The sequence below is a fragment of the Pantherophis guttatus genome, chromosome 6, assembly GCF_059756535.1.
Source record: "Pantherophis guttatus breed Tessera chromosome 6, ASM5975653v1, whole genome shotgun sequence".
NCBI lineage: Eukaryota > Metazoa > Chordata > Lepidosauria > Squamata > Colubridae > Pantherophis > Pantherophis guttatus.
The window spans coordinates 34,684,896-34,699,363 of NC_142068.1; positions in this window are offsets into that span (position 1 = coordinate 34,684,896).

Consider the following 14,468-nt stretch of genomic DNA (forward strand, 5'->3'; position numbering starts at 1 on the left):
GGCTACCTGGATAGTCTTTGGAATTTTCTTGGTATGGTCTTTCAGAAGTATTTTCTATTGGTTTCTTCCTAGGGCTGAGATAAAATAACTAGGTCAAGGTTAACCAGCTTGCTTTATGCTTAAGGCAGGACTAGAGTTTAAGATTTCCTGGTTTCTAGCCTATTGTCTTAACTACTAGACCATACTGGCATTTTCCCAGAATCTTTGATATTTAGCACAGTTATAGAACTGCTAATCAATAACAATGAAATTAATGAATGTGGTAAATATAGATTCATACTGCATTTAGGCTTTATCCTAAAAAGCTACTGTCAAAAAGCTCAGCAGACCTGCTTGTGAGTATGGGAACCTGAGTTATTCAAGTCACGTTTTATTTATTTATTTAAATTCCTATAATTCAAAGCAATCATTATTGATTGAATAACATAAGAATTAGGTAAACATGTTAAATTTTAGCCTTTTTAAAGGACACAAATTTTATAAATATCTCTGTATAGCCTACAGTAATTTTTTTGTTATTTTTTTCATTTCATTTCCAGGTAGGAAAATTCTTCTACTCATGAAAGTTTGATCACTATTATGTAGACTTGCTCATTAATGATGCCATTAAAAACTGCCAGCATGTTTTGGCCTCTACTCAAAATTCTTAAAATATGTGATTTTAAGGTAATGACAAATGAATTCCATTCCAAATGGCATGATTATACCAATATGGTCACTGGGCATCAGCTTTCTTTGAAGGAACTTTTATCTGTACCTTTAGAGAATACTTAAAGCAGATGTTTTGAATTCAAACCTTTTTGAATTACAGCAAGCTTTACAATTCTGCAGTTAAGAACTAGATTATCTGCTAACCCAAGTTATTTTGCTTCCTGAGCAAAAACACAGTGCTTTCCTTTCTTCAATGCATCAAAGCCAATAAAATGAACAGGTGAGTCTTATTTAACCTCAGTAATGTGATACTCTCCACCATACCTGAGGACAGTGTACCAGTCTGTACCATAAGTTAGATCATATAACAATACCAAAAGCAGTTGTTTAGAGGCTCAGGAGTAACCACCGGGAAAGGGCATAGTCTCTGTAACACATGCATCCTTCTCTGTAATGATGTATCTGGTTCTGCAAAATTATTTAGTTCAGTCCCTGAAAGTTATTTTAACTGGTGCTTTATTTATAATGATTTCCTGACTCTATTAAATGACAAAGAGTTGCAGAATATAAGAAGAAATAAAAATGAGACTAGAATAGCACAATACTATGATGTTTGCAGTAGCTCCAGGAATTTCTGTCACAACCAATTCTCATAATGTCTCCTTCTCATTTGCATTTGCAGCAATGAGATCACCATCTTAGTCAGACAAGTAAGCAGGAAGAATTTGGTATCAATATTCGCTCTCTGTTCTTTTCAGAGCCTAACGTAGGTACTAGGTTTGTTCAAATTATTCTTTCTTCAAAATAGTGCATTAGGCAGAGTGAGATAAATGGCTTACACACAGATCCCACCCACCAGGAAGCAGTCATGAAATGTTATAGGATAGAGCATGCACTAGATTAAAAGAAGTCTGGTAACAATCTCAGAATCAAAAGGAAAAGCAAATATTATCGAAACAAGAAGGTGTGCCTGAAGAGGCCGGCACTGACTTGTCACTTGAGTTACCCAGACCAAGATTTATTTATTGATTTTTATCATACCTTTGAGGACTCAAGTGGCTTATACTAATGTTGTTTGCACAACCCAATGACAGAGATTGAACCAAGAAGAGAGTGACTGGTTAGAAATTATATAGTGAGCTACATGGTTAAACGGATCTAGACACCATTCATGTCCAATGCCCTAACTACTATATTACATTGGCTTTTTAGCTCACACTTATGTTATAAATTCACATAGTATTTGATAAATTTTCAGAAAGAGTATTGACTGTGTCCAAAGATCTTTATGGGAATTAAGCATATTTCTTAATTTAATTTATGGTATTTATTATTTTCTTCTATAGCTCTTCCTAATCTTATGTTATGGCTGTTGTTGTTATCATGGACACTGAGGACATAGGGATTTGTTAGCTGGAGGAATTTTTATAGTAAACTCAGAATATGGTAGTGGTCAGAACTGTTTGGAGGTCTGGAAGCTATTAGGATTTTTGCTTGTTCATTCTTGGATGGTTCAGCTGATCATTTTTCAATGACTTTGATTATCCTGGCTTCTGATCTAGGAGTTTTGGGTTCCTGACAAGTGTTGCAGTGCTGAGTCAGCTTCTGGTTCATCTGGACATTCAGAACTGGTAACAATCATTGGGATTTTGAGGAGAGGCAGCTATGGAGAAGTTGGGATTGATGGCATTTGGAGATAAAGAATTCAGAGCCACCAATCAGCTAGAAAAACATGTAATGCCAACTAACTGCTTGGCAAAGTTCTTGTCTTAGTGATTTTATAGAAGATACTCCTAGCCTGATTTGTGAGAGGAGTGGACATTAGAGATCTAGAACAGTAAAGAGCAGCAGTAGTAGCATGAGGGTTTGTGACAAAGAGGATGAAATGATGCTGTTAATTAACTTTTGAAAATATTTGGCTTGGTAGTGTGCTTTTATAAAGCCCTTAAGAAGACTTTCTTCCATGATCCTAATACTGAGCTTGATATGATCTGCTCTCGTGTTGTTGGGCAACTGCAGGAGAAAAACAAAAACACTTCTAGCAGTGTTCCAATACCTAATGGCTACCACAAAGTAGAGGGGGTCAACCTATTATCCAAAGTACCTGAAGGTACAAGAAGCAATGGATGGAAACTAATCAAAAAGAGAACCAAACCAGACTAAGCAGAAATTTCCTGACAATTAGACCAATTAATCAGTGGAATGACTTGCCTCCAGAACTTGTGAGTGCTCCAACACTGGAGGTTTTAAAAAAGAGATTGGACAACCATTATCATGAAACGGTACAGGTTTCCTATTTGAACATGGGGTTGGACTAGAAGATTTCCAAGGTCTCTTCCAACTCTGTCATTCTGGTATTACACAATATGCTGGTGATTCTCAATTGTCTATCTCTGCCCCCAGTTGTCTAAGTGAACTGTCAAAGAGTCTGCAGTCTGTTAGGATCTATATGGAGAAAAATAGGTTGCACTTCAACCCTGCTACCTGTAGACTTTAGACCCCCTTAGACCAGGAATTGGAATAATTCTAATTTGGACTCTGGATGGGGTTACATTGCCCCATTTAGATTCAGTGCATAATCTGGAGATTTCACTGAATTCACAACTCCTGCTTGAAGAGCAAATGGCGCCTTTGGCTAAAGGGACTTTACATAACTTTGCTGAATGCATTCTTTATGGGACTATCCTTGAAAATCTTTGGGAAGTCTCAGCCTTAGTCTCAATCTGGTCCATAATTTAGTAATATGGGTAGATATGGGCACAACTCATCAAACCCACTATTGATACTACAATTGTACTGGCTCCCAAAAAGGTTTGAATAGTTCAAGGTGTTGGTTATCACTTTTAAAGCTTGACATGATATAGGACAGGATTAGTTGTGAAACTGCCTTTTCTCATGACCTTATGCATCTCTCACGTGCTCCATAAAGAAAGTGAGCTCCAGTATCTCTCTTACAAAGACCTTTTTATCTTATCAAACCTAGGTACATCTTTTTCAATTTATGTTTTTATTCACTGGAATTATTTCTTCCTCAATATTAACCATTTCTCCCTTTTAGGCCTTTTAGAAAAATGATTAAGACTTAACTTTGTTTCCAGATATTTGGGTCTAGTTGTGTGGAAGCCCATTTTCATTGTTTTCAATTATCCCATTTGGTTTGCTGATATAATCCAGTTTTCTTGACTCAACAGTCCTTTGCAACCTTGGGTGATTACACTGTTCATACTTTCTTTTTTTCATAGACAGGTGAAATTTACATTCCAATGCATTCCTGTTCTGGGTTTATAGGTATTTATTTTTCCATTGGAGAAACTACCCAATTTGTCTCAACTCCTAGGTGAGGAAACAGCCGGCAGAAACAGTTTTGCTAGCAACATTTCTAGAATTTTATAGAAATGTTATACTTTACAAGTCATACTAGATTATTGGCAACCTTGCTTTAATTGCCCTACAATACTTGTCTTGGGCCATAGTGAGCAGAGGTTTCTTAAGTTTCTCAGTGCTTATGTTAATAATTGTAAATATTTAAATATTGTTTTCCTGACAGTGAGGATTAATGGAACAGCTTGCTTGCAGAGTTGTAGGTGCTCCATTGCTGGAAGTTTTCCAGAAAATATTGGACAACCATTTCTCCAGGATGGTATAAGGATTCCTGCCTTGGCGAGGGGGTTGGACTAGAAGATCTCCAAGCTCCTTTCCAATCCAATGGTTCTATTATTCTGTCTTCTTTTGAACCCACCACCATAGCATCATATTGAAAGGAGGAGAATTTTATAAATCAAGAGTATATAAAAGCATGTGGCTTACTTAATGTGTGACCTGAGTACAGGATGCTAGAAATGCATTTGCTTTTCTTTTTATAGAAAGAGGCAGTGGTATTTGTTAAATAATGGAGTTTCAGTTTGAAAAAGTAAGTGAGTACTAATTGGCTGCAATTATTCAACTATTAGAAAGTTAGGTTTAATAATAATTTATTCTGGAAGCTCTCGACAGGGAAGCACAAAGAAAGCATTTGAGATCTGCAGATGGTGTGGCCCATATGAAAATAGCATGGTTAGATTGAAAGCATATTGGAAATGACTTCATTTCTTCCTCATGTTTATCTTCTCAATCCAAATTCTTTTCTGTGTGGAGAACCGCTTCAACAATGTTGTATAATAATGGATGTATACTCCTGTTTAAGAATTTTAGGGTTACCAGACCTATATGGCAAAAATCAGTATGCCAACTATATGACAACAAATGCTAGAGATTTGCATTTCTCTTTGCTACTTGTAGGGGTCATTCAGATTTTTGCAGCCTACTTGGCTAACTCTAATGAATATCATAGGAATAGTTGCAGATAGATGTAACCCTGCTGCTCATGCTTAGAATACAATTCTGTGATTTTAAATTGAACAAAAATAGTTGAGAGTTATTTTATGAAATTTGTGCCGCATTTCTGAAATATCCTGCTTTTTTAAAAAAAATAATTTTATTCATGTATTCTTAGTTTGAACTAGAGAAATATTCATCTCATTCTGAATTCCTAGCTATTTTCTAATTAATTACAGCAAAATCCAAGGTATAATCACATACAATCATAACATGTACATTGGTTGGAAGGTACCAGTGCATAAGGAAAAAAAATATGTAGATTCAGTTAGTCTTAGTTGGTCCTTCAAATCTCATATATACAAGTCTATAGCTATAGACCAGTGGTGGGTTGCCCCCAGTTCGCACCGGTTCTATAGAACAGGTAGTAAAACTGGCAGGAAGCTCCGCCCACCAATCCCGATGTCATCAAAATGCTTCTGTGCATGCGCAGAAGCTTCTGCGCTTGTGCACGGCCCCATTGCAATCCAGTAGTAAAGGTAAGTAAAACCCACCCCTGCTATAGACCAAATAGTTCTTAGCAGACATTGGCCTATATTTATTCTAAATATTATCTTACTGATGAAAGGACTGAAGCTTTCTTTTTTCCTTAGAGCTTTACCAACTCAGTTTTTTTTTAATGAAAGAGTAAAAACCTTTGGTTCAAATCTGTTCTCAGAAAAAACAAAACTGTCCTGTGATTCCCCCCCCCCAATGCAATGATATGAAGAATGCAAGAAAGAAATGTGTACAAGTATCTTCTGTTAATGAAACTTTTCCACGATATATGATACTTTCAAAATCTGTGACTCTGCCATATATGAATTGTACTAGAGACATTATTGTACTTTTTTAAAAAATAGGAATACATATGGAGTTCAGTGTCATAAGAGGAACCTCTTCCCATATGTTTAGGTTTTAATTCCACGTGCTAAACCTAAATTCCTCAATGTTTGATCACAACATTTTTTTCCCATTCTTATAGTAAGCTTTGCTGTTTATCCATCTGCATTGAGTTTTCTTTGCCTTACATGGACGATAAATTACACTTTGCTTCCTCAGTCTAATCCTTTTCATTTATTTATATTTTATGGAGGAAACATGAAAAGACTCCTCATAAAAATCCAACTGTTCTTGATAAACCTTGTCATGTGCAAATAATGGAGCCTTGTCAAGAAACAAGCTCTGCTGAAAATTTATACCTTCTAATAATAATAAAGAAAGGAACAAAATCAGAAACAAATAAGGAATCTGTTGAAAAGGATTCAAAGCACGTCTTAGTCTTTGAATCAATGACAGTAAAATCTATGCTTTAAAAAATAAAGGGGAGCAGAAAGGGAGTTAACATCCTGTAGTGACTAAAGCAGTATATTAAGTTTGAACTTCCCAGCTTGTGAACAATAGCTACTGATAATAGAAAGACAGAGGGGGGAGGGGGAAAGAAAGTGAAAAAGAACCTTCAAAGTTACGCTTGTGGATTTTATATTTTAGCAAAAACTAACCAGCAGAAAGTCGCTTTAGCTGTTCTTCTGAAATATGGGAATATTTATTATTTATTAGTCCAATTTATATGCCACCCTTCTCCGTAGACTCAGGGCGGCTTACAATGCATTATAGCGATAGCCTGCATGCTTTTATGTATATACCTGCTTATTAGGGCTTTCGCCCCCCCCCCCAAGCGGTGTTGTTCTATACAAAGCTGGCTTATTGCCCCCACAATCCGGGTCCTCAATTTACCTACCTTGAAAGGATGGAAGGCTGAGTCAACCTTGAGCCTGGTGAGATTTGAACTTGCACTAATTACAGGCAGCTGGCAGCTAAGTGCTAGCACTTAACAGCACTTAATCTCCTCACCACCAAGGCTCTTTAAATTAAATTGTGTAAAAAAAAAAAGGTTATTCATCTGGACCCATCCTTTCTGTGTTCATCTTGAGTTAAGTGAGGTAGCTCTATTCTTACTTGCCCAACATAAGCGGAATTTATGCAATCTTTCTTAAAAATCCTTTTCCTAACTTCATTTTTAGGGACACTTGAAACCATATCACATGTACTACTCCTATGCCAGTTCCTGATGGTAAAATACTATATCTAAACTGTATGGCTTGGTTGTTTATATGTGAACACTGAAGATGTTACCTACTGTACTTTTTGAAGTATAAGACGCCTAAAAGTGGGTGAAAATTGTGGTGTGTTTTATATACCGAATGTTGCCAAAGCTCCACCCACCCACCAGCCCCCATCCTTTGGCCGTTTTCAGCCTTGCCATGTCGCATTTTCAGCCTCTGCATGCTCCATTTGTGACCTGTTCCAGGCTGCGGGGATCACCACAGCACATTACCACTGATCACCCCGTGCGCGCATTGCATTTTCAGCCTCCACAAGCCCCATTTTTGGCCTCTGTGTGTCACATTTTCGACTGGTTCCAGGAGGTGGAGTTCGGCGGTAGCAATCCCTGCCACTTGGAACTGGTCAAAAATGTGACGCACGGAGGCCATGAAACGGGGCATGCGGAGGCCAAAAACACGACGCACTGAGGCAGCGATAGGCTGTGGCAATCCCTACAGTCTGGAACAGCTGATTACCGGTATTCCAGGAGACAGATCCAACCACCAATCAGCTTCTCGTGGTGAATCAGGCTGCAATAATTGTAGCTGACCAGGCTGTTTGCTGTTTGCTGCAAGGACGCTAGCCAGATGAATACTGATGGATGCTGGTAAGCAGAAGCAGATTTTTTTTTCTTGTTTTCCTCCCCCAAAACTAATGTGCACTTTATACTCTGGAGCGTCTTATATTCTGAAAAATACAGTAGTTTGGTAATAGAAGAGAACACCAAGGACACCAAGGTTCAACCCTGAACGCTCTTCAAGGGTTCAGAAAAAGGGAATATCTGCCACTTGAATGTTCCAATTTGATCTTTTTCTCATAACTGCATCATTCCATGCAGAAAGAAATATTTTGTATATTTATGTTTCCCCATGTGTGTGGTGGGTCACAGGGAAGCCAATGTACAAAGCCTTTCTTGTTGTTTCTTCAACAATCACTCAGATGAATGGGCAAAGACAGTTGCAGAGAACAAATGAACAAAGAAAGCAATGTAAAAGAATATATTTAGCTCAGGGTTGAACCGTGAAACCCTTGGTGTTCTCTGACCTTGGTTGTTTGCTTTTAGACATTTTATTACCAGACTAGGTAACATCTTCAGTATTCTCATTCAACTGTGCACTTTATTGGATGTTTGTTTCTGACAGTGGGCATGATGTTGAGACATCCATGCAGACAGAAAAATTTTAAATGGTGGAGGTTTGCTTTATGCAGATTTCTCTTTCTGTGCTTTCTGAAGTGTTTGACACTCACATGTGGTACCAAGCGAAGAAAATATCTATAGCTCGCGGTTGAACTGTGGAATCCTTATTGCTCTCTTGGTTGTTTGCTTGCAGATGTTTCATTACCAGACTAGAAATACCTCTTCAGTCATGAGAGCTGAGACCAAAGTCAACATCATTTAATATACAAGTGAGATCACAAGACAAGACAAGAATTCTAGTTTTATAATATCTGAGTCCAGCTAGACTTTTAAGGGTTTTAACTTATTTCTATCATGATTTATGATAGAAACAAGATTTATAATGTTTCTGAAACTCAGGATTATGAAGAATCTTGGCAGATTAATTTGTTTAAAAATCAGAAACCAAAATAATATATCCCTTTAATCATAAATCAAGGTAAATGAATGTCCACTGATTTTTTTAAAGAAAATAAACTTTTGAAGTAATTAATGTTGGACAACTATGTCTTTATATTTTTTCTATATCAAGATCTCCTTAATTCATTGGCTTGTTTAGCATAGTTTGTATAGTTTTGTCTTAGTATTTTGTATGGACCTAGCTCTCATGGTTTGTACCGTTAATATCTATGCAGATTCTCAGTCACACAGGTCATGGTTGTCCCAAAAGTGCTTTTTAATAAGGCAACCATCCTCCATCATTTGGTCAGAGCTGAAGAAGCTTCTGGCATGAGAAGCGAAACATCTCTATTGAATAAGCAAAGTCCAGTTGCCTTTTAAAAAGTCATTTTCAGATGTTTGTAGCCTTAAGATTTGTATAAAACCTTGTGTAAAACTATTCATTGTTTATTTGGCAAAACATACTCAATTGCTTTTATTTTTATTTGACATTTTATTAATTTTTTTAAAAAATGAAAAAAATACTTTGGGGAAAATGGCCCTTCATTAGTCACATGCAAAAATAGCTTACAGTGATTGGTGAAGCATGTCCTCATATTTCTTATACATTTACTGTATAGTTTGCTTTTCAAACAATGATTGTTTTCCAAAGAGTCTTAGTTAAAAAAAGAGTAACAGATGCAGTTCACCATCTTAAATTGTTAGACAGAGAAAAAGGAAATAAACTTTTAAGCTAGAGAAAAATGGCAATGAAATCACTGATTTTTGTATGTATTTCAGTCTAGAGTTATATTCTGTTCCTGGAACTCTCATTTGAATTATATTATATATTTTGTGGCTTTTTGTCCCTTTGGTCAATGTTTGATGCCAGAATTGCTGTGGTGGATGGATATGACTAGATAATGCTGGTCAGTTCATTTTTTATGGTCAACATTTTGGAATTCTTGGAATAGTAGAAGTCTGATGGAACTTGATTATGATTCAGGATCTTCAGGAAAATATTACGAAAAAACATGCAAATAAATAGTAAAGCCAAAATAAATTATCCAGTTAATGAAGTCTACATTTATAGCAATATTTCCAAGGATCTCTTGGAAATATTATATTTTCAAAAGTTTTTTTTCAAAAACTGCAAAAAAAAAAGTTTTGAAATAAGTTTTTATGTTAAAATATGATTATCAGTTACTATATAAGCAGCACAATACAAGATAAGGCACTGTGCTAGTGTTTTGGACAGATGTCATTAATGCCACAAACAAAATCACTGCCACATACATGTAATTGTTATTGTCATTATTTTATACAGCATTAGCAATATTATTTAAATAGAAAAAATAGGATCGGTTATAATGAACAAATCTACATAGTGGTCAGTTATCAAGGATTGGATGGACCCAAATTTAATGATGTGTAATAAATGAGGTGACTATTCAGCAAGAGGTCACACATTAACATATCATGATTAATAAACACATTAGAATGTTTCAATGAGTAAAAGTGAACTGATGAATAGCACATTCTTGTGCCAAAAGAGTTCTCTGTGTGCTGGCTGCAGTGTGAAACAAAATTAGCAACACTAGCTCATTAGGTACATCTGGTTGGAGCAGTAAAATAAATACATTTATTTAAAAGTAGCTGTAGACTCCTTTAAACAATTATGGAAGATATACATATAATTTAAGTATATCTGTCTAGCAACAGTTGGTGTATGTATGTCCATGCATTTGTATACACTCACAAATTGTTCACATATGCAGGATCTAATTTAGCTACACTAATTCCCCTTAAGTTGTGCCCTCAATTATACACTTTACAGAAAGTTATAGCCAATCATTGCATTTCTAAAGAACAACAGAGACCTGGAACCCATAGCATTCCTTATATTTTCCCTTCTGAGGATGTGGGTTCATAAGTCCAACCACAAAGGAATAAATTCAAAATTATATCCGCTCCCACTCCATTTTTCCCTGCTAGCTTCTCATTGTTCTCACAATTTGTCCCCAGTTCTGAGTAAATCTATCGTGCTGTCTTCCTCATGCCCACATGATTCCATGTGCAAACTGTCAGCAGGCATGGAGGGAGGCAAGCCACTTTCCATCCAGAAAGCAACAGATGAGAATACTTGCTGGATCCAAACAGAGGTACAGGAAAGAAATAAATCTCCTTCCACGCGGTCTTTGATAGCTGGTTTATTTAGAAATAATTGGTGAATAAATAAAACCAAACTTCTTTCTTCTGTTGCTTGACAGGAGGGTGGATCTTGTGGAATAATTTTTGAAGAGCCTCTACTTCTTTAGAATTAGGCAAATGGTAATGCATGCTTAAAAAGAGTCCTTCAGATCTCATAGAAATATAGCATCTTTCTGTTATTAATTAAAACATATTCACATGAGCCTTAAAAGATGCTGCAGTTTTAAAGAATACAGTCTTTAAGATTGATGCAACTCTTAAATTCGTTATAGCTTTTTTCAGGTTCTTTAAAGAGGGCTGCAACAAATTACAGGCAGGTCTTGTGCTCACACTTGCACAAGATTCAAAATAATTCTTCCAAAGCATTTTTAAAGCAAAAAGAAACTTATTAAACACATTCCTTTAAAAATAATAAAAATATTATTTCATTTCCAGCTATAAGTTTCTAACATGACAATTATCAAAATACATGTAATCTAATTATATCCATAATTATTTGTTTTATTTCTGGCACAATTTGCAAACTATCAGATAAAGCATGTGTCCCAGAATATGCCAGCATACATACATTTCTTTCAAGAAAACTACATGAATGTTTCCATATAATCAGCAAGAAGTGAGCTTTACTCATAAAGTCTTTGTCTTTTACAGGGGTGTCAAACTCACATCATCACAGTGGCATCACTGTGGACTTTTTCCCCTTCACTAAACCAGGCATTGGCATGGCCAGCATGTGACGCACTTGGCCCGCAGCTGGGAGTTTGACAGCCCTGGTCTTTTACATATAAGGAAGATATCATATATTGACTTGTTTGTTAGTTACACGTCAATTATTATATACTATACTCTTTCCCCTTGTTGTTTTCTACCAAGAATTACCTTTATGCCCTGGTGGTGCAGTGGTTAGAATGCAATACTACAGGCTACTTCTGCTGATTGCTGCCTGCCAGCAGTTTGGCAATTTGAGTCTCACCGGCTCAAGGTTGACTCAGCCTTTCATCCTTCCGAGGTTGGTAAAATGAGGATCCAGATTGTTGGGGGCACTATGCTGACTCCGTAAACCACTTAGAGAGGGTTGTAAAGCACTGTGAAGAGGTATATAAGTCTACGTGCTCTTGCTATATAGGATATATTGCATCAAGAACAAAGTCACTAAGTAAATTTCCAGAGACTTTAAAGTTTGTCTCCCAGACCTTAGTTCTGATCCTAATTATTTTTCCATATTGGTTTTACATGAGCCATGGTGGCATAGTGGTTAGAATGTAGTACTGCAGGCTAACTCACTGCTCACTCCGGGAGTTTGATTCAGAACAGCTCAAGGTTGACTCGGTCTTCCATCCTTGCGAGGTCAGTAAAATGAGGATCCAGATTATTGGGGAAAATCTGTTGAATGTAAATTGCTTAGAGAGAGCTGTAAAGCACTATGAAATGGTATATGAGTCTAAGTACTATTGCTATTATATTGACTGTAAATGAAAAATCTGTTCATCTAACACATTTTACTTCTTTCAAAATTGATGATACTTAATTTTTTATGTGTTGATATTGCCACAACTGTAAGTGCATTCTAATATTTAAAGGACCATCCCAGGTAGAACAAAAACAGGCTAAATTCCCTATGTATACCAAGCTACACTCTTCAGATCCCTAACTCAGCAATTTAAAACCCAGTTAGGGCTCTTCCCTTATTTTCATACTGAAATGTGTTGAAATACAGAAGACATAATTTCATGTGGTATAATAAGGAAGCTGACACTCTTACATATGGTTATTGCTATGGTATTAAGTTAATCATCCAAGAAAAATGCAGAAGATAAATGGATAATTGTTAGAACAATTTCTGTTTACTTGGAATAGTTTAACCAGCCTGCATTTGCTGTATCGGTTGGGTGGTTAATGGAAACTTGAGCATACAGTCTTTTATCTGATTTATATATTGTCAATTGAATAAAGCATCTGAGTTAATGGAGGCACCATAGTGCCACAAAGATGGAGCCATGTTTAGCAAAACTCTTGTTAAATTTTAGTTAGGTATTAATTTTAATGAAAACACTGAATTAATAAGGGAAGTAACAGAGCCTGAAGCACAAATATCAAATAGAAGTCTTGTTTTGTTTGTTAATACAAATCACAAATACATAAGCCTATGAAATTAACTGAAGATAAATACATACCAGGAAAAAATATTTCTATTCACCTGCGAACTTTGACATCAAAACTTTAACTACTTTTATTTTTACAATGGCCTTTTTCATACCTGACTTCATTCCACTAATCACAATTCAGCTGCAATTTTTCAAAGTACTTTTGTGTGAAAACAAACCACTCTCTGTTTTTAACAGGCCCATTGAAGGGATGTTATATATCTCTGTGTGGTCTGTATAGACCAGTCTTTTTCAAAATTGGTCATTTTAAGATGAGTGGGTTTCAACTCCCATAATTTTCCAACCAGCATGCTTAAAGTTGCCAAGTTTGAACATTAACTGATCAATCACACTGCTGAAAAGTGATAGATATTAATTATTTATATTTATATCCTACACTTTTTATAAAATGGTGGTGCAAATGGGTGAAAGGCCCAGCTGCCCCTCATTTTTTTATTTTCACATTACTGTGAGCTAGGCAGGACAGAGAGATAATAACTGGATTAAAGTCACACAGTATCTTTGACTGAGTTGGCTCTTGTAACTGGATCTGCCTGGTCTGAGTCCAACAAGCTTATCAATATACTCCATTCATATGAATACTTAGGCTTATAATTTTATCTGGCAAACTGCCACATTAGTTATTGTTGAGCATGAGCAAAATATCCATTAGTATCATGGCCAGAATAAATAAATATGCTCTGTGAAAAGTAAAGGCCATCTGATGTCACGAAGCTGTGCATAAAGAAACACTTTTGGAAAGAATACTATGGCAGGCAGAGCTGTATTGAATGTTTACTTCCACTGGTAATCAGCATGACATCTTGCTATGTCTTAGTTCAATTTTAAGTGCACTTTATTTGCTTTGTTTCATAGAGACATAGCTACAGCATTGATAATCAAGTCTGTCTCTCCCTTTATAGATGCATCATAAATCCTTTGTCTTTGTTATACTAGCATGTCTACTACATTGGAATTGATGAATGGATACAAATAGTGATGGATGATGAAGCATTTTACACACTGAACATATTATCTAATCAAATAGTTTCCTGCCACTGTGGATCCTATTTCAGAAAGTTTCATTCTGTTTTGAAGCAGATGAACATAACTAGTTAGAGTACCCTTCAAAAACAATTACCTATGACTTTATACATCTGTAGAGTGATATTTATATCCGCTTTTAAATACAAGTGTATACCTGTTAAAATAACAGACGTTTAGGAACTCTGGATTGATTCAGCATGGCTGGTTGAGGATGTAAGAGATCCTCAGTGACACCAAGTGTCTTTACAAAGCTTCCATTGATTTTCTGGCTACAAATCTTTCTGGGCAGGAATTATTAGTGAACAAAGCTTGCTATCTTTGCACTGCACAGTCTTGTATCTGGAACTGCCCTTGAAAGCTTTATTTTATATATATAAACGGTTAGCTTTAATTGATTGCTA